Source organism: Natrix helvetica, assembly GCF_964273705.1.
Source record: "Natrix helvetica genome assembly, chromosome: 2".
Classification (NCBI taxonomy): Eukaryota; Metazoa; Chordata; class Lepidosauria; order Squamata; family Natricidae; genus Natrix; species Natrix helvetica.
The window spans coordinates 240,354,750-240,380,514 of NC_138552.1; the positions used below are offsets into that span (position 1 = coordinate 240,354,750).

A 25,765-nucleotide genomic window follows, 5' to 3' on the forward strand; every position below is an offset into this window, starting at 1 on the left:
GGCCAAATGTGATTGGACACACAAGGAATTTGTCTTTGGTGCATTATCTTATTTACACTCTTTCTTTACTCATCCTGTTTTTTTGTTTTTAATCCTTTGTCCCAATCTAAAATCCCATTCTCTCATATATCAAAATCTCATTTCTCTAGATCAGCATAAACTATAATCAGCATGCCAACAGTGAGGGATTTGAAAACCTATAATCCAAACATATGGGAAGCAATAAATTGTCAGTTCCCAGTTTTGATCTTGTACTTTTTTCTATTCCCATATTGAGAATATTTCATCTCATTTCTGATTCATCTCATATGTTTCAAGAGGTTTTTATGCAAATGAATATTTCTAAGCCTGCACTGTCATAGATTTGTCAATATGTTCAATTCATTACAAATAATGGAATTTAAGTGACACTCTCCAGCAGGCAGCAGTTTTAAACTGCTTAGAAAATTTACAAGAAATCATGAATATGGTATCACCTTTTCCAACTAACAACATACATCTAGTGAAGCCATGCGCAGATCGTGATAACTTATGCTTTTTAATAAAATTTCTAGTTAGAAAAGGTACCCACCAGAGTTCTTGTGATTTTTGACAACCATTGATCAACATGCCTCTCTTCCTAGAATTTCTCACACCAGGTATCTCTGCAAAGATGTCACCCTCATTTTGAAATAAATAAGCATCATTTTAAATACTGCTTTAATGTACAGATTTAACTTAAACTTGTTATTTCCCTCATTACAATGTTCTGAATTAGCTTGGGTTGTTTCCCCAGAAAGTTAGTTCTGTGTGGGGTGCCCCTAATTTCCAGTAACAATTAGTACATTATGCCATAATTAGTACATTGCCTCCAAGTTCCTCTTTTCCCAAGCTATATATTTCAGCATGCACTTCTGACCCTCAGGTTCCCTTTTCATGCAGTTGCCTTGTCCCATGACTACATCGGGGGTTTCATTAGAGGAAGCATTTTCAGAGAGTTTTACTAATTAAGCTGTTTTCATTACCTTTTATGCACTGGATTGATTGAGAAATGACTGCAAATAATAATTCCCAACAGAAACCAGATTTTTGGACAAAGGGGGTGTTTTGACCTTTCCTTCATTATCACTTGACCAATTGGGGCTGGTAAGAATGCTGGAATTTTGAAAGCATGCTTGTTGCACTGACAAGATGGCTGTGCAAGATGGAAAATGGCCTATTCATAAAGACAAAATGATATGGCTAGAAGAAAATTGTCTAATAATCTAAGTAGGTGATGGAACATAAATCTAATTAGTGAAGCAATGATGCAGAACCATGCTTTTGAACTTAAATTTTCTGTTTTCAAAAGCCTTCCACAAAAGACAAACAGATCACACTGGTGAATTGTTCAACCATGAAAATACAAGGCAAAAAAATTGTTTCCACTAGCTAGGCTAGTAAGAACCTAGAGAAGCTGAACTCCAAAATTTCCAAATGCCACCAGGTCCGAGACAGCTAGTTTAGCAAATCAACTTGCATTTCATTGATAGCACTTTTTAAGTGTCTGCTTCAGTGATCAAATCTCTCTCACACCTCACTGAAATCTCTTCATGCTTCTACCATGCATTGTAATCTTGTGCACATTAAAGGTAATTTAACATCTTGCTTAGTGACAGTTTTGAGGCACTGGCATGTAACTGGGTTGCAACTGATACCACTGTTAAATACCTCCCCAGCAAAGTTGCGTATTAACTTCAAAATGCTCCAGGATTAAATATGTTTTCGTTTCAGTTACAGAGCTAATGAAAACCAAATGGTGGAATTTGTTTTAGCTCATGTAATGAATGCTTAAGGGATTTCACTTAAAAGAGAAAAGTCTGAATAAAGTTCCATTTATTCAGATGAATATATAGCCAGCATTACACTATCCAGAGAGATGACTAACTGCAGACAAAATGTAATGCAGAGAGAAATATTTAAGACCCTAATTGAAATTGCTTCAGCCACATAATATAAAACTTAGGACAATTATTTATTTTCAGTGCAGTTTTTATTGCCTATAACTGCAGGTCATTTAAATAACAAAGTAAAATTAATAAAACGTTTCCAAATAACCATTTAAAATCTTGCATGTCTGCTTAGAAATAAATTCAATTTAATTTATCATTATTTATACACCAATAAGTTTGTATAAAACTTGTATTTCTTCTGGTGAAAAAAAGAAATATAAGCTGAACTAAGCTTATAGCAAAACCACATTCTCAACAAAATGTGATGGTATCTTTTACAATTTATGTTGCCATAGCTTAAAACTTTCAGAATGGGTCCACCTGTTTCCGACCAGTGTTAAAAATGTTTCAATTGTACTGACAGTGACAGCTGTTGTAAACAATCAAATCTGAGTACAGGAAATTCATGTTTAAAAGGTAATTTTAAACATGAATTAAGTAATTAAATAACTTTAAACAGTTCCAAATAAATCCAAGCATCCCATCCCAAAGACCATCAGAAAACTCTATTAATTCCTCCCCCAAAAAAGAATAAATAACAAAAACAATCCTTCCCCTAAGGATTTTTTTAAAAAACCATGCATATAGGAAAATAATGTTGCCCCTTCTAACTAAATAGTTAACCTTGTGAATTGTGAGAAGAAAGGTAATCTTAGCAGATACATTTTTGGGCAGTTTGTTCAGCTACTCCAAAGGCCATTCCAAGTTACTAGGGCAGCGATGGCGAACCTTTTTTGGCTCGCGTGCCACAAGTGGGGGGAGCGCAGGGGGGTCATGTGCAGGCGTGCCGCACCCATAATGCAATGCGCGACCCCCCCAGTGTGCATGCACGCACAACGCGCGACCCCCCCCATTTTACATGCTTTTTTCACCCTCCCCAGGCTCCAGAGGCTTTATAGGAGCCTGGGGAGGGCGAAAAGAGCCCCCCGGAGGCCCTCAGGAGGCTTCAGGGACCGTCTGGAGGCTTCCCTGAAGCCTTCGGAACGCTTAAAACCACCCTCCGAGCAAACCGGAAGGCTTCGGAGCGCTCAAAAGGATCCTCCGAGCAAACCGGAAGTGACTTCCGGTTTGCTCGGAGGGTCGTTTTAAGCTGAGCTTTCCCAAGCACGTAGTGCTTTGAGGAGAAGAGTTTGACTTGCACTAAGATATTTTTCTAACCTGCCCCTTCTCTTTTTTGGAGCATGGCTTCTGGCAGATATACATACATATATGCCACACTGAGGGCAATTTATTGGACAGTAAAATCTACAGAACTGAATTCAGCTGGAGTTAGCAACTAAAGGCTGACCAAATGGGGAACCTTGAAAACAATATCGCACAGGTCTTTTGTCTTTTTTTGGGGGGTCTGTCCCTTTGTTGGCATCTTAGATTCAAAAATATTTAAATTTTTCCTTTAAGCTGGATGAGGTGCAGTCGAATGCATTTAGTCTGACAAACAAACTTGCAGTAAAGTAATAAACTGGGGAGGAAAGCTATGGCAAATCTAGATAGCATACTAAAAAGCAGAGGCATCACCTTGCCAACGAAAGTGTGTATAATCAAGGCTATGGTTTTCCCAGTTGCAATGTATAGCTATGAAGGTTGGACCATAAGAAAGGATAAGCGCCAAAGAATTGAGGCCTTTGAACTATGGTGTTGGAGAAGACTCCTGCAAGTCCCTTGGACTGCAAGCCAATCAAACCGGTCAGTCCTAGAGGAGATCAACCTTGACTGCTCTTTAGAAAGCCAGATCCTGAAGATGAAACTCAAATACTTTGGCCACCTAATGAGAAGGAAGGACTCACTGGACAAGAGCCTAATGCTGGGAAAGATTGAGGGCAAAAGAAGAAAGGGATGACAAAGAATGAAGTGGCTGGATGGAGTCACCGAAGCAGTAGGCGTGAGCTTAAATGGACTCTAGAGGATGGTAGAGGACAGGAAGGCCTGGAGCAACGTTGTCCATGGGGTCATGATGGGTCGGACATGACTTCGCAACTAACAACAACAAACTTCAAAACATAAAAGTACCATGAAATGTCTTAGTTAACCTGAGACCTTTGACTTGATCCATAACCCAATGTAAGCACCTAAACCGTGTGGTCAACTCCTGCTACTGCTGTTTCCCAGCATCAGAGTTTCTATCACCCAAGTCTCTGATTCCAGTATTAACATTCAGCAGGGATGCAGTTTTTCTGCAAGTTCTGTAGATTTACAAACATGCAAATGTGTTTGTAAACAACAGCCTCTTACAATTTATCTTTCCAGGCCACGTTGGGCAAAAGTTGTACTCAGTTAACAGTAGCCAAATAAAGAAAAATCATCATTCTCCTAAAACATATATTAACTCTCATTAAAAAATAGAGAAATATGTTAGTGTTTTTAGAATTGCCATGAAGTCATATATTTTTCCTATACTGGCATGGCTGCATTTCTGCATTTACACTGTTAATTAGTCTATCAAAGCAGGATCCCATGGGGCTAAAAGGCAGGACAAGTTATATATGCCTTCTGATCATTCAAGTTTCCCATAAAGCAGTGAAACATTACTACATCTGCAGAAGTCTGAACTGATTTTTTTTTCTATTTGAGGGAAAATCCAAGGTTGCAATGGGGGACGGTGGGAACTTTAAGAAATGGCAAGTGTCCAATCATAGTGTCATCTGATCTGCAGGGAACTTGATTTGCTTCAATTGAGCGTAGAAGAATCCAAGAACACTGCAGAAAGAAAAGCACTATAATGATTTTTTTTCCAAACATAATATATTCTGAGTTTTCCATTATTGTAATTTCTCAAATTCACTTTTAATTTAGATTAGCATATGCATCTCATTTTATAAGTAAGTGGCACAGAAAAAAAAAAAACCCTGCCTTTTCCATTGAAATACTGAATACCACCAACGAAAAGTCCTTTTCCTTAACTGCCACTTATCATTTCTTAGAAAGCAGGAGTATCCCTTTTCCATAATTTAAAATCAGGTCACATTCATATGGAAGATGATCTTTCAAACAGATTCTTTTGGTGATGACACAATGTAGGCACCCAGGAAAGACTTTTAATCCTGATTATGAGTTTTAGCAATTGAGTCGATATGGGCATTTCCTTAGAAAACTAAATGCCACTGAACTTGTGCTTATCCTTATCAATATTTCTTTCTATAATTCCTATGCCTGATCACTCACTCTTATTCTGCTCACTTATCTCATTGTTCCTAACCTTTTTTCCTTAAAGCTTTTTGTACACCTCTTTCAGTATTCATCTCCTTTGTAAATCTGTACTGTAGTCATACGCCTGCTCTGGTCATGTAATTTTCCAATTAGCAACCACAACGCTTAGTTACCAAGACATCGATTGTGGTTGGTAAGCGAGGACTAGTTGTATTAAAAAAATGTGGTAAAATAATAATTTGATGTCTTTTCAGAGATCTTTATAAAGGTCACAATAAAAAAGGCACGTTAAAATATATTAATTTCCTTGGAATCAGAAGAGCAACAAAAACAATATCCCTCCTAGAGGAATATTGGCATATAGTACTTAATTTTTGCTATTATTGTTCAATTGCTAAGTCGTGTTTGATTCTTTGTACTTACCTAATAGGGTGGATCAGAGTGTTGTGTCTGGCCCTGAAAAATCCTTCCTCATGCTAGACTAAGTAAGAATGCACAACTATATTTCAGGTTACCGAGAATTTTTATCTAACAATATTTCTGAAGTTCTGAAAGAGTGAGTTACCTTCCAACTAATATCTAATGCCAATCTTTATAACACCAACTTTATGGCCCTACCAAAATCCAAAGTTAATAAGGAATCTATAAGCAGTCCAGATGTTCTGATCTTTAGCCACTATGCCAATCTCACCATAATTTCCATGCCCCATGTTCTATTTTGGCCACCTCAAAATTGAACTCAATTTTGTATTTACTCAAGCTTAAGTATTGCATTGAAGGTCCAGCAAATAAAGAATCTAAAAACCTGGGCTTGTTTTGTCTCTAGAATTTTCTTTATTTATAGGCCAACCTGAGGTACAGTGAGCATTTGGGCTAGGATTATAGTTGTGAAAACTTCTGGTGCTGTATCAGTACACTTCCTTTGGAGTAAAAAAATCTCTCTTGATAGTTGTATAGATTTTAGGCTGCCACTTGCTTAATATATTCCTGATTTCTAGAATCTCCCAGTCATGAAAGACTATTCCTAGATTTATAAAGAAGGGTACTTTTTCTGCTCAATTAACCAGGCTTGTTGTTTCATTTTCTTGGCAAACCCCCTCCCCTCCATGATTTCTCATTGTATTTCATAGATATGTTCAAAGTGCGTGTGAATGGAGACCATTGTTGCATATTTCTTCTTCCAAAATAATACTTCAAATTGCCTTCAATATATTTCAAAATATGTTGTTTAGTACTAGGAAACAACAATCAAATCTGTTATTTAAAATTTAATTTTCCACTTAACAGAAGTTTTCACCTGCCTTAAGCATATTTATAGCCAAAAGTAATTTACAGCAAACTTGATGAAAAGCCGATCATATTGATTCTTATTGATTTTAAATCCATCTTAAATCAATACAGAAATTACATCCTACAATATTGCTTAGCTATCAGAGTGCTCTTTCAATCAATGGAATTAAAGCAAGTTTTGCCAAGTCATTTTGCTGTATATCACTCTTGAGTTTCTTGGAACTGATCTGGGAACACGGGAGCTACCGAGAGAAGGTAAATTGTTGAAAATTAACTCTTTCTCCATTCCTTGGCCTGAAGGGGGAAACAATCCCATCAGCAAGGGACAATAACAGATTCAATTCAAATTAGGGGGCTTCGGTATTCATCAGTGTTGATATTTGGGTAACGAAACATATACAAGAAAATTACATGTTAATAGATTACATCACCCTTTAACTGTGACCACTGGTTACTCTGACTTAGAATGATAGGAATCCAACAACTGGAGAACCAGCCATCTTTAACCCTTGCTTTAGATCAGGTGTCACCAAACTTTCGGACTTCGAGGAGCACTAAATTCATTATTTTAAATATGATCTGCCTAATGATCAGCTGGGTGGACATGGCTAGGTGGTCATGTGACTGGATGGGTGTTGCCAATTTGATGTCACTCATATCGAGGGGCACCTCGCTGGCCTCTACTCGCCCCTCCCCTCCCAGCCACTCTTCGCCTGCCCGCCCGGGCTCCTTAAGGCCTTAAAAGGAAGCAGTTGTTGGAGCTTAGCAGCCACCACGAGAAAAAGTTGGCAGAACAATTGGCTCAGTTCAAATTGGATCTGACTGAGAAAGAGGCTCGGCAAAAGCACCTCACTGAGGGCTACGAACATAGACTTTCCAGGCAGAGAGAAGACCTGTGGGAGTACAAGGCCAGGTACTGGAGGCTGGAGGCTCAGTGGGCTGAGATAGTCAGCCAGTTCCAGGCCATGATACAGTCCCACCGGAACAAGGCCCTCCGGCTCTTTGCCACTAGCGGCACTTCCCTCCAGCCTTCGCCCAAAGCCCCGTACCAGGAGGCTGAAACAGACCCCAAGTTGGAATTTCTGTTCCCCTCCGACCCACACAAAAAGATCATGAAGGGGAAGACTCTCTGCAGCAACACAAACCTTTATTGCACCCCAGGGGCCGTAGTTTGAGGGCCTCTGATTTAGTGCAATATAAAAAATGCAAATAATTTTTCTGTGGACCACCAAAATTTTCTCGCAGGCCACCAGTGATCCATGGACCACCAGTTGATGACTGCTCCTCTAGATTAACATTTCAAAGCTTTAAGAACAGCTAACAATGGAATCACAAAAGAAAAAGGGGATTCTATGAAACTTACTGAATTATCCAACAGCCTTCCAGAAATTTGCTAAAAGCCTCAGCACAGGAAATTATATCTGAGAGATAATACAAAAAATTGAGAAATTGTCATCTGAACCAAAAGACTAAGGGCAGCATCCAACATTAGGTGGATTTCACCTAGGTTCCCTAGTTAAATTTGATCTTGAGGAGATTTGGGAGTACCCAGAGGGAGAGAAGTAAGCTCTTCTGCAGGCAATTCAGCTTCAGGAAAAATGATTACTGTACTGTCATCAAAACTATACAAAGAAGTTCTGCTTAAGGTTCCCCTTTTAATAGCTTTCTTTAAAAAGAGCCAACTGATCTGAAACAGCTTTCTTTGCATTCTGCTAGTCACTCTGAGAACATATACTCCAGAAAGCTATCAGTAGTAAATCAGAGACATTTTTATGTAGTGCTTGAAGGGGAGGAGGGGGATAACTTTGGAGCCATAAATGCTCTAGGGGCAAAACAGTATTCAGATATGAACGTGTGCCAATGTGAAAACCTATATTTTAAGAACACTTTTGGATGAAGAAGCACTCATTATGCACAGGCATGCCTGAAGCCAATACAACACATTAGAAAGCAAGCAGGAACAAGTTATAGGGAGACAGCAGTCTGCTTCATGAATGTCTCATTCCAAGAACTGCAAAGGCTACATTTTAAAAACTATTTAGTAGGAAACAAGCACCAATGTTTGTATGTGTGTGTGTGTGTGTGTATCCATCCAGCAGTAATTTTGAAGTGGAACTGGAATTCAGTGGAATCTGAAGCCCAGGAGCAGGAAAGTGAGAGAAGACAGACTTCCTGTAAAAAGAGAAATACGCTAAATCACAAGGTCCACAAAGATGCAACTATTGAAATAAATAAGAAATTGGGGTTTAAGGGATTTGAGGCAGCAAAAATTAGCTCAGTTTTGTTTTTGTTTTTTTGTGGAAGGGAGCACAGGGGTCTACAGTTGCTTTCAATGTAGTGGAAAGCCTTTGTGTTAAAAGTACAGGTACTCCTTGACTTACAACAGTTCACTTAGTGACCAGCACTGAAAGTTACAACAGCACTGAAAAACTTGACTTAGGACTGTTTTTTCACTTCACACCGTTGCAGCATCCCCATGGTCATGTGATCAAAGTCCAGATGCTTGGCAACAGATTTGTATTTATGATGACTGCAATGTCCCAGGGCCATGGGATCATCTTTTGTGAGCTTCTGACAAGCAAAAGTCAATGGGGAAGCCAGATTCACTTAACAAGCATGTTACCAATTTAACAACTGCAGTGATTCACTTAAGAATTGTGGCAAAAAATATGTATCTTCCTCTTGTTTCTTAAATCAAATAAGACAAAAATATATTACGTCTCCAAATAACCAGAAAACAGAGAAAGTCAAAAAAACCAAGAAACCATAGGGGAGAAAAAAGCAGATGTCAATTTCCTCCAGACAGCCTTATATAATCTAGCCCCTTCCAGAATTCCAGTAGTTGAACTACCTTTCTTTTCATGCCTAACATTCATGTTCTTATAGACAACATATAATCCAAAATGTGCAAAATCCACAAAAGTGGGGAAATTACTTTTAGTAATTGCAGCAGGGAACATTAGAAAATAGTGTTCAGATTCAAATGCATTTTCACAATATACAAAAGTCAATAAATCCTTTTCCTCTATACACATCTATATGCGTATCACTACCAAGTGATATGAGCTACTAAAATACAAGCTCCAGCTTAATAGCAGTCTTCATTCCCTGTCTGATTGCACAGCTTCTGCACTTTAAACAAGAGACTTGCAAAATTCTATACAGGATAGTAGGGATATGAATGTTATTAATAGATTAAAAGGGTAACATAATTATAATTGGACCTCATTTTGATCTACTTATTTTCCCCCATTTCCTGTGGACGAATATAAAAGCAGGCTTATTATTCTAATAATGTCTGTCTAATGTCTGTTTCACTGGAACCACTAAGTACTATCCTGGATTAAGGATACAGAGGGATAATTGCAAACTATGATTTAACTAGATTTATTAAATAAATCATTTGCGTTTACATATACATATAAACAAGCAAACTATGGACAATGTGGGTTTGTCACTGTGGGTTATGTTGTTTGCAAAACAGGGCTTTTGATTCAGCATGTTATGCAAACACAACAAAATGTAATTCATTCAATAAAAACTACATGGCTTAAACTACTGTGTAAATCCAGCCAGTAAGATCAGAAGACAAGACACGGACACGACAAGTTGTTAATAATATCCCAGCAACTATTTAGAAAGTCAACTGAGACATGATGTGATTAAAAAAGAAAATGGGACCGCACATTGAAGCACAAGGAAAAGCTCAATATTCAAAGACTCACACATGATGCAATGTATTTAGAAATCAATACCCTTTCTAATACTTGCGAGCATTTTAATATTTAAAAATAATGTCAAAAGTGCATTTTTGGAACCCTGCATCACTTACCTTGTCTGCTAGAGATACAAGTCGATCCCTGTCGAAATCTGCACTTCTTCCAAATCATAAAAGCTAAATTCAGAAGTGTGTCCCTAGTTGCTAACCAGCATTTAGGCCGCAGCAAGTATTTAAAAGACTATTAAAAGATTATTTAAAGCTTAGCAAGGGGGCTGCCTGTACCCTGACATAGATATACGGTTGTGTGGCTTGGGCAATAGCGTGGTGGTACAAAACGACTGCTGGGATGAAGCTGCTTTCAAGGCACCGCAAGCACCGTATCTGGGCTATGTTCTAAGGAACGACCGGTGGCGATGTCCCACAGATGGAAAATACGTGCCAAAATCAAGCCTCGTCCACGGCTAAAAGTCTGCCCACCGTGCTCAGAGTAAATAAAGCCCTCCGAAACAGTTCTTTGCGCCTCGGGTTCGGGACTCGTTCCGGGGTAAAGGATCAACGTTCCAAAACTGGGCGACTAGCCCAACTGAAAGTGAGAGGGGGACACGGAGTCGCCAGTATTCCACCGCTGTTTCTAGGTCTCTTAAAAAATAAACCAGCCATGTCCAAGAACATAACATTTTCTTTCTCCGTGTTTTATCGCCATTGACCGAAGAACGTGGTTTTTGTTTTCCCGACCACTTAATTTTCTTTCTTTCTCTTCCCCCCCCCCGCCCTTCCAGAGATAATGGCACTTTCTAGAATGCTGTTTTATGTTTGCGGAAGGGCTTCACTTTCAGTCGGCTTCCGCTGGGTGGCGATAGTGTGCAGTATTGAAGCTGTGGTTGCGCGGGAGGGAGACCTGTGGTTAAGAATTACCAAGCACTGATAGGCGATAAGGAAAAGTACTGTATACAAGTTTAAGTAGGGCTGCAGAAATCTGGAAAGTTGCCAGACTATAGCAAAGAAATACAGAAAACTTTTTACTCTCTGCTGCCATTTAGTGATCGTCTGATGATTGCATCCCAGATTGAGAGGATAGAATAGAATATAATTCTTTATTGGCCAAGTGTGATTGGACCCACAATGCTCTCATTGCACATAAAAAGACAAGATACATTCGTCAAGAATCATAAGGTACAACACTTAATGATAGTCATAGGGTACAAATAAGCAATCAGGAAACAATATCAATATAAATCTTAAGGATACAATCCTGCAGTTATAAGTGGGAGGAGATGGGTGATAGGAACGATGAGAAGACTTATAGTAATAGTATATAAATTGTTTCAACTCCTACCCTCAAAATGACGCTCTAGAGCACTGCACACCAACACAATAGTATAGTAATAGTAATGGGACTTATTGAATGGTTTGACAATGATGAGGGAATTATTTGTTTAGCAGAGTGATGGCGTTCGGGGGGAAAACTCTTCTTGTGTCTAGTTGTGTTGGTGTGCAGTGCTCTAGAGCGTCATTTTGAGGGTAGGAGTTGAAACAATTTATATCAAGGATGCGAGGGGGTCTGTAAATATTTTCACAGCCCTCTTTTTGACTCATGTAGTGCACAGGTCCTCAATGGAAAGCAGGTTGGTAGTAACTGTTTTTTCTGCAGTTCTAATTATCCTCTGAAGTCTGTGTCTCTCTTGCTGAGTTGCAGAACCAAACCAGACAGTTATAGAGGTGCAGATAACAGACTCAATAATTCCTCTGTAGAACTGTATCAGCAGCTCCTTCTTTTGGCATTGAAAAATGGGCTGTACAGGTAGTCCTCAACTTACAACCACAATTGAGCTTTATGTTGCTAAATGAAACATTTGTTAAATGAGTTTTGCCCCGTTTTATGACTTGCCACTGTTGTTAACATTGACATTGAAATTGTCAAATTAGTAACACGGATGCTAAGTAAATCTGGTCTCTTTGACTTTGCTTGTCAAAAGATTGCAAACACCGATCACATGACCTCAGGACAATGCAACTGTCATAAGTAAAAGATGAAAGATCATCTTCCATACGAATGTGCACTGATTTAAAATTATGGAAGAGGGGTGTTCCTGCTTTCTTAAAAAATGTTAAGTAACAATCAAGGAAAAGGGCTGTTGTGGATTGAGTGTTATGCAGATAGTATGCCTGTGTTATGAGAAAACAACTTCTCATAATTGATCTAATTGGAATTTAACCAATTGATTTAATTCAATGATTCCACATTCTGGGTTTTCTTGACATCCTGAACCAAAGACAATCCACTGGGTTTGTTAGACCAAATTATGCTAAACTTAAACGTATGGTAATTTGTGGTTCAGATCATATATGTTAAATGCTTCAGTGACTGTAGCAAACACAGTGGTTAATTCTGAGAATATAGTATGTGCTAGATTATAACAATCTGGGCAATCTAGCACACAGTATTGTTCTCCAGATGTTACAGTAATGAATTCCAGCTCTCATTAGCCCCCATCCCATCAATATTAAGGATAATGACATTTGCAATCCAACCATATCTGTGGGGAAAGCGAGTTGTATAACCTTCTGCTAGAAAAAGGAAAAATATATTTATCAAATTATGTTACAGTATCTAACTACCTTATCATATGACTTTTTATGTAAAGATTTTTTTCAGTTGTATCTTATATAGGAAGCAGTGATTCTACTTTAATGAATTTCTTAATGCAGTAACATTTTTTTCAGGTTTGCCTGAAAGTCTGAAAAAAATATTGGAATGAGTAGCAGTGTTGTCCGCCTTCACAAGTCAGAACAGTCTCTTCCTAACCAAAACATACACATCCCTGAAAATTATTTGCCTCCAGATTCATTTTTTCATAGCATATTTCACAAATTATGTACTATGAAGAAGTAATTTTCCCTGTCTTGAATCTCCACTATTCAACTCATTTGATCTAGCTGTCTAGATTGGTGGGGGGGGTGTGTGCTCCCTTTACTCTTTATTTCATGTGCATTCCTCCTGAAGCTGCCCACTCAGTGAAAAACAATGACCACTGCAAATAGAAGTGTATTGTTCTTTTACATTTAAGAAGGTGGAGGCACATGATTGAGTTATCTGTTGAAAAGAAGGTTGGAAGTCATTTATATATTTCTTAACTTTAGTTTTTGTTTTCCTTTTCTTGCACTTTTAATTTCTTTTAATTTCTTTTTTTTCTTTTGCTTTGTCTTTTGTTTTCCTGAAAAAAGTTCTTAATAATTAAAAGAAGTGTATCATTCTTTGGTTAAGGTGATATGACAGCTGTGCTCCCAGTTTTTATTAAGTTGACCCTACATTCTAGCATTCTGCAGGGAACTATTCTTTGTAACTGTTTATTGGGTGCCAGGTATGATTTTATACAGCGAGCAAGTCTCTTCTTATTTATATTTCAGCCCCAAATTTAATAAACTTCCCTCATGGAATTGTTGCTCATTTGCCTTCTCGTGTGCTTTTTTCTGCACCTTATCCAGCTCTTGCATTTATTTTAAAATGCAATGGCCAGATCTTGATGCAGTATTCTAAATATGACCAGGAATAATTCAGTTAAGGGTATTGCAATTGTGATAGAGCCTTTCCTAATAATTGTTTGCATGGCTTTTGTATTTTTGTGGAATGCGGAATGAAACTTCAATGATGCTACTTTCAGTCTGTAAACTAGCACCCAACCTTGATATCTGTAATGGTACATAGGAATGACTTTGGGAAACAGACGAGGAGCCTTAGCTTAGATCAGTGATGGTGAACCTTTTTGGCACTGAGTGCTCAAACCAGAGCCCATGTGCATGTGCGTGCGCTGGAGCATGGGAAAACCAAAGACTGGTTTCACAGAGAGGGCTCTGTGTGCCGCCTCTGGCATGCGTGCCATAGGTTCGCCATCACGGGCTTAGATAATAGCCTGATAAATGAAATTGGGGTCCAAAGGGGGGGATTGGGGTGGAAAACCATCTCAGAAGCATTTCCAGTTTTCAGGAAAATGAAACTAAGGAAGGAAAGAGGTATTGTCAGACTTGCAAAAATTTTTCACTGTTAACCTTACAGTAAAGGTAGTGTCAATACTCATGGTGGGTACTTCTTGTCTGGATTACCTCAAAGTGTTGTGTCCGGGCAGATGACGTCAGGGAGTTTCCCCTGACAGCCGGCATCTGCACTAGCAACAGCCAGGTCGCGTCTGATTGGCTAAGACGCGACCTGGCTGAGAGCGGGGAAACTCTGGCTTGGGGATTGGCTGGGTCGTCTGACAGCTTCGTATAAATAGCTGTCAGACGATCCTTGCATTGATTCTCTCCTGTATTTGACTGTGAATAGTTTGTTCAATAAAGTTGGTTAGATTCTCCTCACGTCTCCGCTCGCCTTTCGTTCGAATATAACACTGGCGACGAGGATGGGATCCAGCCGCTAACCCACCGAAACCCACCGAGCGTGTCATCTTGCCACAATCGCACCGGCGACCGTTCCTGGCCGGCCTAGCTCGTTCCTGAGGAGACCATGTCGGCAATGCCAACCTTCGTGCCTTTTGGCTGCGACGGCGAGACGTGGGAGGCATTCATGGAGCGCTTCGAGTGCTACCTCATAGCCAACGGCCGTCGCGACGTTCCAGACGATGAGAAGTGCAGCTTCTTCTTGAGCTGTTGCGGCACGCCAATGTTTAGCGCCACTCGCTCATTAGCCGCCCCACAGCCAGTCCATTCTCTGGACTGGGCGACATTAACCGAACGTCTTCAGCGCCACTACGCCCCCACTCCATCCTGGGTGGCGAGGCACTACGCTTTCCGGCGCTGTGTACAGAAGCCGGAGGAGTCGGTGAGCCAGTTCCTCCAGGCGCTTCGCACCGCGGCGATGAGGTGCTAGTTTGCCGACCTCGATCGCAACCTGACGGAACAGTTCGTCAGCGGCGTAAAAGATCTGCGCCTTCGCCGGCGGCTCCTGTCACAGGCGGACATCACGCTGACTGGGGCCATCGAGCAGGCAAGGGCGGCTGAACTCTCCGACGAGTCAATGGCGGAGATGTTCAACCTGCCGCCCCCGCCAGGCCGCACCTGCCTGGTGGACGAACTAGTTCCCTTGCCTAATGACTATCCTGAGGAGGGAGCGGTGGCGCGCATTGGCCAGTCTGCCAGAAGACGCGTTCCACAGCGAGCCCGGGAAGCTGTGCCCGCTTGCCTTGGCTGTGGAGGCAACCACGACCGCTCGGGTTGCCCCTTTAAAACCGCAATTTGCTGCCGCTGCCTGAAGAAGGGACATTTGGCCCAGGTCTGCCGAGCGCAGCTTCCCTTGTCACAGCGAGCAGATGACGTCCCGACCACAGCCGCCGTTAAACAGCGACCTGGAGGCCGTGCTGGATGACAGCAGCAGCAGCAGCAGCAGCAGCAGCAGCAGCAGCAGCAGCAGCAGCAGCCTTCGCGCGGAGGCTGCTACGCCGTGGACGCAGACTTCCACGCCAACCCCGCAGAGTTGGCCTTCCACACGGGTGCAGGTGCGGAGCGCATCAAGGCGTCGCTCCTCATAGAGGGCTCCCCCTGCACCATGGAGGTGGACTCGGGGTCATCCCGATCCCTTTTGTCGTGGACAGAGTTCTCCCGCCTCTGTCCAGGCATCTCAAAGACCCAGTTGGCCCCTCCAGACGCAACCCTACGGGACTACCAGGGGACTCAAATTCCTACCCTGGGTTGTCACCTGGTGCGGGTGGAATACGGGGACTATTCGGGGTGCCTTCCTCTACTAGTTGTAGAAAAGCCTTTACCGGCCCTCCTGGGCCTTGACTGGTTCCCGGCACTCGGCCTATCAGTGCACGGGATTAGACAAGTGGTGGCCACGCCTCCCGACGTGGCCGACGTCCTTGCCAGATTTTCTGATGTGTTTGATGGGCAGCTGGGGGCGTATAAGGGCACGCCCATCTCCTTGAACCTAGATCCCCAGGTTGCCCCCATTAGGCTGAAGGCCCGTAGGGTGCCTTTCGCTTTGAGGGCAAAGGTTGATGCGGAGCTCGACAAGCTCGTCGCGCAGGGAGTCTTGGAGCCGGTGGATTACTCCAAGTGGGAGACCCCTTTGGTCATCCCAGTTAAGGCGGATGGGTCCATTCGCCTCTGCGCCGACTTCAAATCCACCATCAACCTTGCCCTCCAAGCGAACCCCTATCCAGTTCCGGTAGTGCAGCACTTGCTCCACTCTTTGGGGCAAGGCTGCATCTTTGCGAAGCTGGATATGGCGCAGGCCTACCAGCAGCTCCCGGTGGATGACGAGGCGGCGGCTGCGCAGACCATCGTCACCCACCGTGGAGCTTTCCGTTGCCGCCGCTTGCAATTCGGCGTTTCCGTAGCCCCGGGGATCTTCCAGAGCCTCATGGAGCGGCTGCTCCATGGGCTCCCTGGCGTGGTTCCGTATTTCGATGACGTCCTGATCGCCGCTAGCAGCCGATCGGGCCTCATCGAAGTACTGATGAAGGTCCTCGAGCGTTTCAGGGGCTCGGGCTTAAAATTAAAGCGCAGCAAATGTTCATTTGCTGTGCCCCGGGTTGATTTCCTGGGCTTCACGATTGACGCCCAAGGAATTCACCCAACCCCTTCAAAGGTTGCAGCCATCAGGAACGCCCCCACGCCTGCCTCCAAGACGGAGCTGCAGGCGTTCCTTGGCTTGCTTAACTTCTACGCGCCTTTCCTGCCGCATAAGGCGTCACTAGCCGAGCCGCTGCATCGGTTGCTCGACCGATCGGCTGCCTGGCGCTGGGGCAGCCGCGAAGCGCATGCGTTCGCGGCTGTCAAAGACTTGCTGACGTCAGAGGCAGTCCTTGTTCAGTATTCGGACAAGCTGCCTTTGACTCTTGCTTGTGACGCCTCCCCCGTGGGTTTGGGGGCGGTCCTGAGCCATGTGCTGCCCAATGGCTCGGAGGCCCCCATAGCCTTTTATTCCCGGACACTGACTTCTGCGGAACGCAATTACAGCCAGATTGACAAGGAGGCTCTGGCTGCAGTGTCAGGGATTAAAAGGTTCCATGACTATCTCTATGGTCGGCACTTTACTTTGTTCACCGACCATAAGCCACTCCTTGGGCTTTTGGCAGGTAACAAGCCGACCCCTCCCATCCTGTCACCGCGCATGACCAGGTGGACAGAGTTCCTAGCTGCATACAGCTATACTCTGCTCTACCGCCCGGGCAAGCACTTAGGGCACGCTGATGCCCTCAGCCGCTGCCCCTTGCCCGTTACTGACCCCCCGACAGTGCCTTGCCTGTCGGTCTTGGCCATAGCAGATTTGGCTCTGCCACTCTCTTCCGGAGAGGTGGCCTTAAAGTCTAGGGCTGACCCTGACCTGTCCCAGGTCATCCTTTGGGTCCAAAGGGGCTGGCCTGAGGGTCCGGTGCCAGAGCACCTTCGTCCCTTCAGGGCCAGGCAGTTGGAGCTGTCACTTCACAGTGGGTGCCTCCTGTGGGGTGACAGGGTGGTCATTCCACCCAGCCTGCGCCATCAGGTACTATCTCGCCTTCATGAGGGCCACCCGGGCATAGTGCGCATGAAATGCCTGGCGCGCAGCTATGTCTGGTGGCCTCGCATTGATGACGAGATAGCCGCCTGGGTGGCCGGCTGCTCCCTCTGCCAACATTCCCGACCGGCGCCACCGGCAGCCTCTCCTAGGGAATGGGAATTGCCTCGTGGACCTTGGTCCCGTCTCCACGTGGATTTTGCGGGTCCCTTCAGAGGCCAGGTCTTCATGGTGGTGGTGGATGCATATTCGCGCTGGGTGGAGCTCATCCTCATGAGGTCCACCACAGCCGAGGCCACGATCAGAGAACTGACTAGGCTTTTCGCCACCCATGGCGTGCCGGACGTCCTTGTCTCTGATAACGGGCCTCAATTTGCATCCACCGCGTTCCAGCTGTTCCTGGCTTCTCAGGGCATCCGCCATGCCCCAGTCGCCCCATACCATCCGGCTAGTAATGGCCGGGCGGAAAGGGCGGTCCGCTCGGCCAAGGAGGCGTTAGGCAGGATGGATGGGGCTGACTGGCCATCAAGGGTGGCTGCTTACCTCTTGGTACAGCATGCCACTCCTTGCCCCCTGACCGGGAAGTCTCCAGCTGAGCTGCTGATGGGCCGGCGCCTGCGGACCACCTTGGATAGGTTGCACCCACTCTATTCAAGTGAACAGCCTGGCAACCTGGGGCCCCCTCCCCGCGCGTTCCTCCTGGGCGATGCTGTTTGGGCTCAGGCATTCTCAGGGGCGGTTAGGTGGGTGCCTGCCACCATCACCGCCATAACCGGCCCCTGTTCTTACAGGGTCCAGCTACATGATGGGACCGAATGGCGGCGGCACCTGGATCAACTGAGGCGCCGCCTGCCCAGCACCAGCGACAACACCCCCGCAAGGTCGACCATCAACGTCGCTGCGCCTGAGCCCTCCAACGTTCTGTTCCCTGGTGCCCTTCCACCAGAAATCGTCCGCCCGGTCCAGCTGCCCAGGGCTTTTCCGCTCTTGGACGCCGCCTCCCGGCCGTCCAATATGGGGGGGGGTCGCCCGTTAGGCGTCAGCCTCCCGGGTTCCAAGTGGCCTTCCCCGAGTCAGGCCAGGCCTACCAACAAATGCCCAGCTCAAGCCCGCCTTCGGCCGCGCCCCCTCGGCCCTGCCTACCTGGGCCTGGTTTTTCTCCGTCAGGGGTGGGCCTCCAAGATGGCGCCCGGAGCTCCACTCCCTTGCGGGAGGAGCTTCAACGGACACCACCTTCCTCTCCGGCGCCTCCTGTCGAACTGAGGCGTTCTGGGCGGGTCCGGCGCCGCCCAGACTATCTACGTGACTACGTTTGTGCGTCGCTTGCACATGCGCAGTCACTGGGGGGGAAGGAGTGTTGTGTCCGGGCAGATGACGTCAGGGAGTTTCCCCTGACAGCCGGCATCTGCACTAGCAACAGCCAGGTCGCGTCTGATTGGCTAAGACGCGACCTGGCTGAGAGCGGGGAAACTCTGGCTTGGGGATTGGCTGGGTCGTCTGACAGCTTCGTATAAATAGCTGTCAGACGATCCTTGCATTGATTCTCTCCTGTATTTGACTGTGAATAGTTTGTTCAATAAAGTTGGTTAGATTCTCCTCACGTCTCCGCTCGCCTTTCGTTCGAATATAACACAAAGGGCTAACAATAACGTGACTAGTGAAGCTCATTGCTGATCATGTGTACCACATTTACAAGATACCAAACTGGAGCATGTTAAAGACAAGGCTAGATTGACAAGTTATTTGCCTGAATATAAGCCACACCTGGTCATCACTCCTTTATGCACATGGAGCTGTCTTTTGACCAAGGCAGTCTGATGTCTATCTATCTTTGAACTTGCAAGGGAATCTGTAAACCCATTGGCTTCTCCTATTCAACTTAGCAGGGATGCTTTCTCATTCATGTAAAGAGAAAGGACCAGTGGTGAGTTCCTACTGGTTCGGATCGGTTCAGGCGAACCGGTAGTGGTTTAGTGGCCTGGGTTGTTAGAACCAGCAGCGAACCAGGCCTGCCACGCCCCCGAACCGGTTCTCTGGGCGGCGTCATAGGCACTGCCACCTTGTTTTTTGCACCTGTGCATGCGCAGAACATTTTTCTTGCAATGTGCATGCACGCACAGTGCACAGCACATAATGCGCATCAAGCTTGCATGCGCATGCACGTCAGGACCGCAACCTGGAAGACGAGTTTCCCAGGGCCCATGCGCGCACCAGAAAATTAACTTTCCATTTCCTGCACACGCATGCGCACCGGCCAGCTAATCTTCTAGCACACGCGGTGATCTGCTAGCCAGCTCACATGCTCACACCAGAAAACGGAAGACCAGCTCTTCCAATTTCCAGCACTGCCGCACACACGAAGGCCAGCTGATCATCACGCACGCATGCACACCAGAAACCCAGAAGAGGAACGGGTGACACCATGCGTGCCAGGCAACATGGCTCCATGTGCCACTTTGGGCATGCGTGCCATAGGTTCACCATCACGGCTTTATATCTTCATATACCATCACCACTATGCCTGCTGTTGGCCATTGGTCTACAATAGATGTACTCTACTCTCTTTCAGTGTCCGATATACCAGTTCCTTTCTTCTACAGAATAACCGTTTATTATTTTCTAAGCTAAAGGAGATCTTCCCCCAGATGATGAAACCATCTTGAATGATCTTCTTCTCTTTTTTTTGAAAATTTTTTATTGTTTTAATTAAACAAAAAACACACAAAAATCATTCTTCATTACATCTTCCAGAAAGCATGTTGATTGGTTACAAATAAATTTCGTGCGTTACTACCACAATCATTCTTTATACTCATTCATATTGGATTGTACATTTTAAATCAAAGATCTTTATGTATTTTACCATCACTGTACCATCATTCTCATTTAACTATAATTGTTTAAATGTGCTTTTATCTAGAATCATTTATATTTAAAGACACAACCACATACTGGCATTCATTAGCTGCTTCTGTAAACCTCAGGCTTATACCCAATTGCTTTCACCAATGCCAACTCATATAAAATCATTAAACATTATCCATTAACATTTTGTTAGTGTAGTTATCTAACATCTTTATAATAAATCTAGACATAAAATTATTAATAGAATTTATAAGTACCCAGGAGAGATTACATCTTTATAACAAAATCCAAAACAAAAAAGTATTAGTATAATTGATAAATCTTTTTCTCAGGTCCCAAGTTATAGTTTATATCCAAATTGTTTTTACTAATTTGGATAACTTCAGTCTCCATGCTGTAGGGAAGGCGACTAATGTAGCTAGTACAGGATTGAAACTATTGAGATGAAACATGCTGAGTGATTTTAACAGAGGACAAAAAGAAGATACAAGCCATTTCCAGGTTGAATTGTATGCCATCCAAGTTGGGGAAAATCTTGGAATAAGTGATAGCGGTATTAGTAAGAACTAAGCACTTTGTTTTTTTTAAAAAAGCAGAATATATTGTTCACTCAATAGCAAAAGATTCTTCAGAACTCTTTGTTAGGCTAAGTGTGGTGACATTCACAGAATTAGAACAGTACCCAAAAGTCTTTTTGTTCCTAGACATTAAGGATTTCCATTATAGAGTAAAACTTAATAATGAGAATAACTCCTGGTACACTAGAAGAATAAGGGGGGAAAGCCAGAGTACAGTGAATCCCAAAAAGCATACCGGCTAGGGAATTCTGGGAGTTGAAGTCCAAACATCCTAAAGTTGCCAAGTTTGAAGAACACTGCTTACTCTACCAGATATTCAAATCATCCTAACAAAAATATTGCCCAAGCTACCGGTATGTTTTAGAGATTTGCCCCTCTATGTAGAACTGTACCCGACTGCTTTTTATCATTATTGTGCACTGGCAGCTCGAGTAGACCTTATTGTATAGTGCCATCTTGAGGTGAAAGAAATAATCATTGCATTAAAATAGATGAACATTGTTTATTAAAGCAATTTTTTCACAAATATCCAGTAAAGCTATTTATTTGAATGCTTTTCTTATTTACATTCTTGTTGACTTATTGATACACTGGGCAACTAAGTTTGTAATTCCAAGATAGCATGACTCTTTTAGCTGGGTATAATAAAAATTAAAGTCCAAGAAATCTAGAGATCACCAAATTGAAAACAACTGTCCTAATCTTTAGCTGTAAAAAGAACAAAACTGGAAAAGGAAGCTGCAGATTGCAAAGAAAACTGCATCCCGTTCCCATCCCAGTGTGTCATTGAGAGCCCCCTCCCTCCAGAAAGGAAGAGGGCTCACCCATCAATCACCAATGCTGGCCAGCCAACCCTATCTCACCAGCATGAATATAAGACTCTCTCATCCTTCCTTTGCTGCTTGCTGCCATTAAGAGATTTCAAATTTCAGCGTCTGTTCCAAAGTAGCCAATCAACACTCCCCCATTGGATTTTGCCACCAGCTAATTGGGCGCAGCAATGGAGTGGGAGTGACTTCCAACATCCCACCAGTTTCTCAATGTCTTTGCTTATGGGAAGCTCCCTGGTATCAGAAATCACTCCTCCATAAGATATATATATTTTTTTGAAGAATTTTATTGGTTTTTAAACATTTATGGGGAAAGGTAAAAGGGTACATAGAAAATTTTGGCAGCTCCCGTGCTAGTGGTAGAAATCCCTCCAAATCTCACAATTTTTACAATGTTGTTATTATTATTATTATTATTATTATTATTATTATTATTATTATTATTATTATTATTATTATTATTATTATTATTATTATTATTCGTATTTATAGACCGCCCCTTCTCCCAAAAGGGACTCGGGGCGGTGTACAGTCACTAAAATGCGTTATAAAATACATACATAAAACAGTTAAATAATTAAATACGTAGGTGGAGGAGGTTGCAAGACTGTATATAGAATAATAAATATAGTACATTAAAAGCTTATTAAAACCCCAAACCCAATTAAAATGAATAAATCCCCGGGAGGTAAAACTAAGAAAGTGCCAGGCCAGCTGATTGAAATAGGTGAGTCTTTAACTTTTGCCGGAAGGAACGGAGGTCGGTGGTAGTTCGAATGTCTGGGGGGAGGTCATTCCAGAGGGTTGGGCCCATCACAGAGAAGGATCTACTCCTAGGTGTTGCCCGCTGGCATTGCCTAGCAGACGGCACCAGGAGGAGCCCCTCTCTGTGTGAGCGGATAGGTCGCAGGGACGTGTGTGGTAGGATGCGATCCTGCAGATACCTAGGTCCTATGCCATGGAGCGCTTTAAAGATGGTAATCAGTACCTTGAAACGCACCCGAAAGGCCACAGGTAGCCAGTGCAGCTCGCGCAGGAGAGGTGTTACGTGGGAGTAACGAGTACTTCCCATAATAACCCGCGCGGCTGCGTTCTGAACTAGCTGCAGTCTCCGGATGCGTCCCAAGGGAAGCCCCATGTAGAGAGCATTGCAGTAGTCCAGGCGAGACGTCACCAGCGCATGAGTGACCGTGCGCAGGGCACTCCGGTCCAGTAGGGGGTGCAATTGGCGCACCAGGCGAACCTGGTGGAACGCCCCCCTTGCCACTGCTGCCACATGGTCCTCCATTGACAGCCGGGCATCGAGGAGGACGCCCAAATTGCGCGCCCGCTCCACAGGGGACAGCTGTTCGCCCCCTATGGCCAGCGATGGGGTCAGCTGGCTGAAACGAGGCGCCAGTACCCACAGCCACTCGGTCTTGGAGGGGTTGAGTTTGAGTCTGTTGTCCCCCATCCAGACCCCGACGGCTTCCAAACACCGGGACATCACTTCGACAGCCTCGTTGGGGTGGTTTGGGGTTGAAATGTACAGCTGAGTATCATCAGCGTAAAGATGGTACTCAACCCCAAAACCACGGATGATCTCGCCCAGCGGCTTCACATATGCGCTGAACAGGAGAGGCGAGAGGACCGACCCCTGTGGCACCCCACAAGTGAGTGGCCTCAGGGACGACCTCTGCCCCCCTGTCAACACACATTGCTTCCGGTCGGAGAGGTAGGAGCCGAACCACCGCAAAACGGTGCCTCCGACTCCCATCCCCTCCAACCGGCGCAATAGGATACCATGGTCGATGGTATCAAAAGCCGCCGAGAGGTCTAATAGGACCAGGATAGAGGAACAACCCCTATCTCTGGCCCTCCAGAGATCATCAACCAACGCGACCAAGGCTGTCTCAGTGCTGTGCCCGGGTCGGAAGCCGGACTGGCGTGGGTCTAGATAGTCGGATTCGTCTAGGTGTCGTGGAAATTGCTGCGCCACCACATTCTCAACAACCTTCGCCAAGAAGGGGAGGTTGGAGACTGGACGATAATTAGCTAGCTCCATTGGGTCGAGCGAAGGTCTCTTGAGCAAGGGTCTCACCACCGCCTCTTTCAAGGCGGTAGGTAAGTATCCCTCACCCAATGAGGCGTTCACCAGGCCCAGGAGCCAGCCTCGTGTCACCTCCCAGGCTGCCAGTACCAGCCAGGAGGGGCACGGGTCCGTTAAACATGTGGTAGGTCGCAGCCGTCCACGCAACCTGTCCAAATCCTCGGGGGCAACAGAGTCAAACTCCTCCCTGAATGGTCTCTCAAGACTCGCTGTTGGCAGCTCGTCTGGTCCACTGACGGAGGCCCACCCGCTCCGGATCTGATCGATTTTGTCCTGAAGATATTCTCCAAACTCCTCTGCTCTACCCTGTAAGGGTGTCTCCCGCGCCCCCTGCGATAAAAGGGAGCGGGTCACCCTAAACAGGGCGGCAGGGCGGTTATCCGCGGACGCAATAAGAGCAGCACAATGTCTACGTTTGGCCGCTCTTATTGCCACAAGGTAAGTCCGCAAATAGGCTCTTACCTGTGTTCGGTCAGATTCGGAGCGTGAGGATCTCCACCTGCTCTCTAGACGTCTCCTGTGGCGCTTCATCACCCTAAGCTCCTCAGTAAACCAAGGAGCCCGGGTGGGTCGATGCCGCAGGAGAGGTCGCAAAGGCGCAACCCGGTCCAAGGCCCCAGTCGTCGCCCTATTCCAGGCAGTCACTAGGTCCTCGGAGCGGGAGCGGGACAAGGCTACAGAAATTGGCCCAAGCTCCGTCTGGAATCTATCAGATTCCATCAGGTGCCTGGGGCGGTACCAGTTTATAGAGTCTGGTTCCGCCTCCTCGCGGTGGGGGATAGCGCCAGGGAAGTCCAGCCGGAGGGATGAGTGGTCTGACCATGACAGGGGCGTGATGACTAAATCCCCTATTCCCAGATCACTCGTCCACTGTTCAGATACAAAAATGAGGTCCAGTGTGTGGCCCCCTTTGTGAGTGGGGCCCTGCACTAATTGGGTCAGGTCCATGGCCGTCATGGAAGCCATGAACTCCCGAGCCACCTCAGTTAAAAACAACGTATAAAAGATAAGCAAAAACAGAATCTTGTTCTACATTATATCAACCATGTGTTCAGTCATCTCTTTTTTTGTCACTTTCTAGTATATCAACAATTACAATAATATTTCAAATGCATTTATTTTTGTGACCTGAGCCTTTTCGCTATTGCTCCCTCCTCCCTGTCCCCAGATGGAACCACATCCCCTCCCTCATTCATATCTTGTACATTACTACCTTCTTCACTACCTCCCATATTTTCGTCCTCTAGGAGAGAACTGTGTTTTTTAATGAAGGCTTCTGCCTCCCCCACTGTATTAATTCTAACTCTGTTTCCCTCCCAAAAGATCAGCATTCCCTCTGGCATTCCATAAGATATTTCAGGCCATCATAAAATGTGTGTCTCACACACACACACACACACACACACACACACACACCAAGGTCACATGACTGATTTTGGTTGCATGGCAACTAGTTCAGACTTACAACTGGTTGTAGTGTTCCATGGTCATGTGACAGTAATTTATGAGGTTTTTTGCAAGTTTCTGGCAGAAAAGTTTTGTGAGAATGGATTTGGGTTTATGACTGCATGATTCACCTAACAACATCATGAAAACAGTCATAAAATAAGGCCCCATCATGTGGGTGCCTTCACTTATGACAGTCATGAGTTATAACCAAAATTCCAGGCCCAATTGCATCCATAAGTCAAGAACTATTTACCTGTATATTGATTCTGAAATACGTGGAGCTCACACCGAATCCACTTGGCCCATTGGAATGAGAACAGACGCTGGACCACGATTC

At 44.6% G+C, this 25,765-nt stretch overlaps 1 protein-coding gene across 2 annotated transcripts in view; it reads right to left on the reverse strand.

The window, feature by feature from the left end:
* DISP1 (dispatched RND transporter family member 1) overlaps positions 1-10,902 on the reverse strand; it is a 93,567-nt gene extending 82,665 nt beyond the window's left edge. The window contains exons 1-2 of one of the 2 annotated variants that reach the window (XM_081942979.1): positions 10,237-10,902; positions 1,092-1,195 (exon numbers count right to left, since the gene is read on the reverse strand). The gene's annotated coding sequence lies outside the window, so the exon portion shown is untranslated. The remainder of the gene's footprint in view (positions 1-1,091; positions 1,196-10,236) is intronic. The other variant, XM_081942978.1, reaches the window with a different exon arrangement.
* Positions 10,903-25,765: the final 14,863 nt, after the last annotated feature.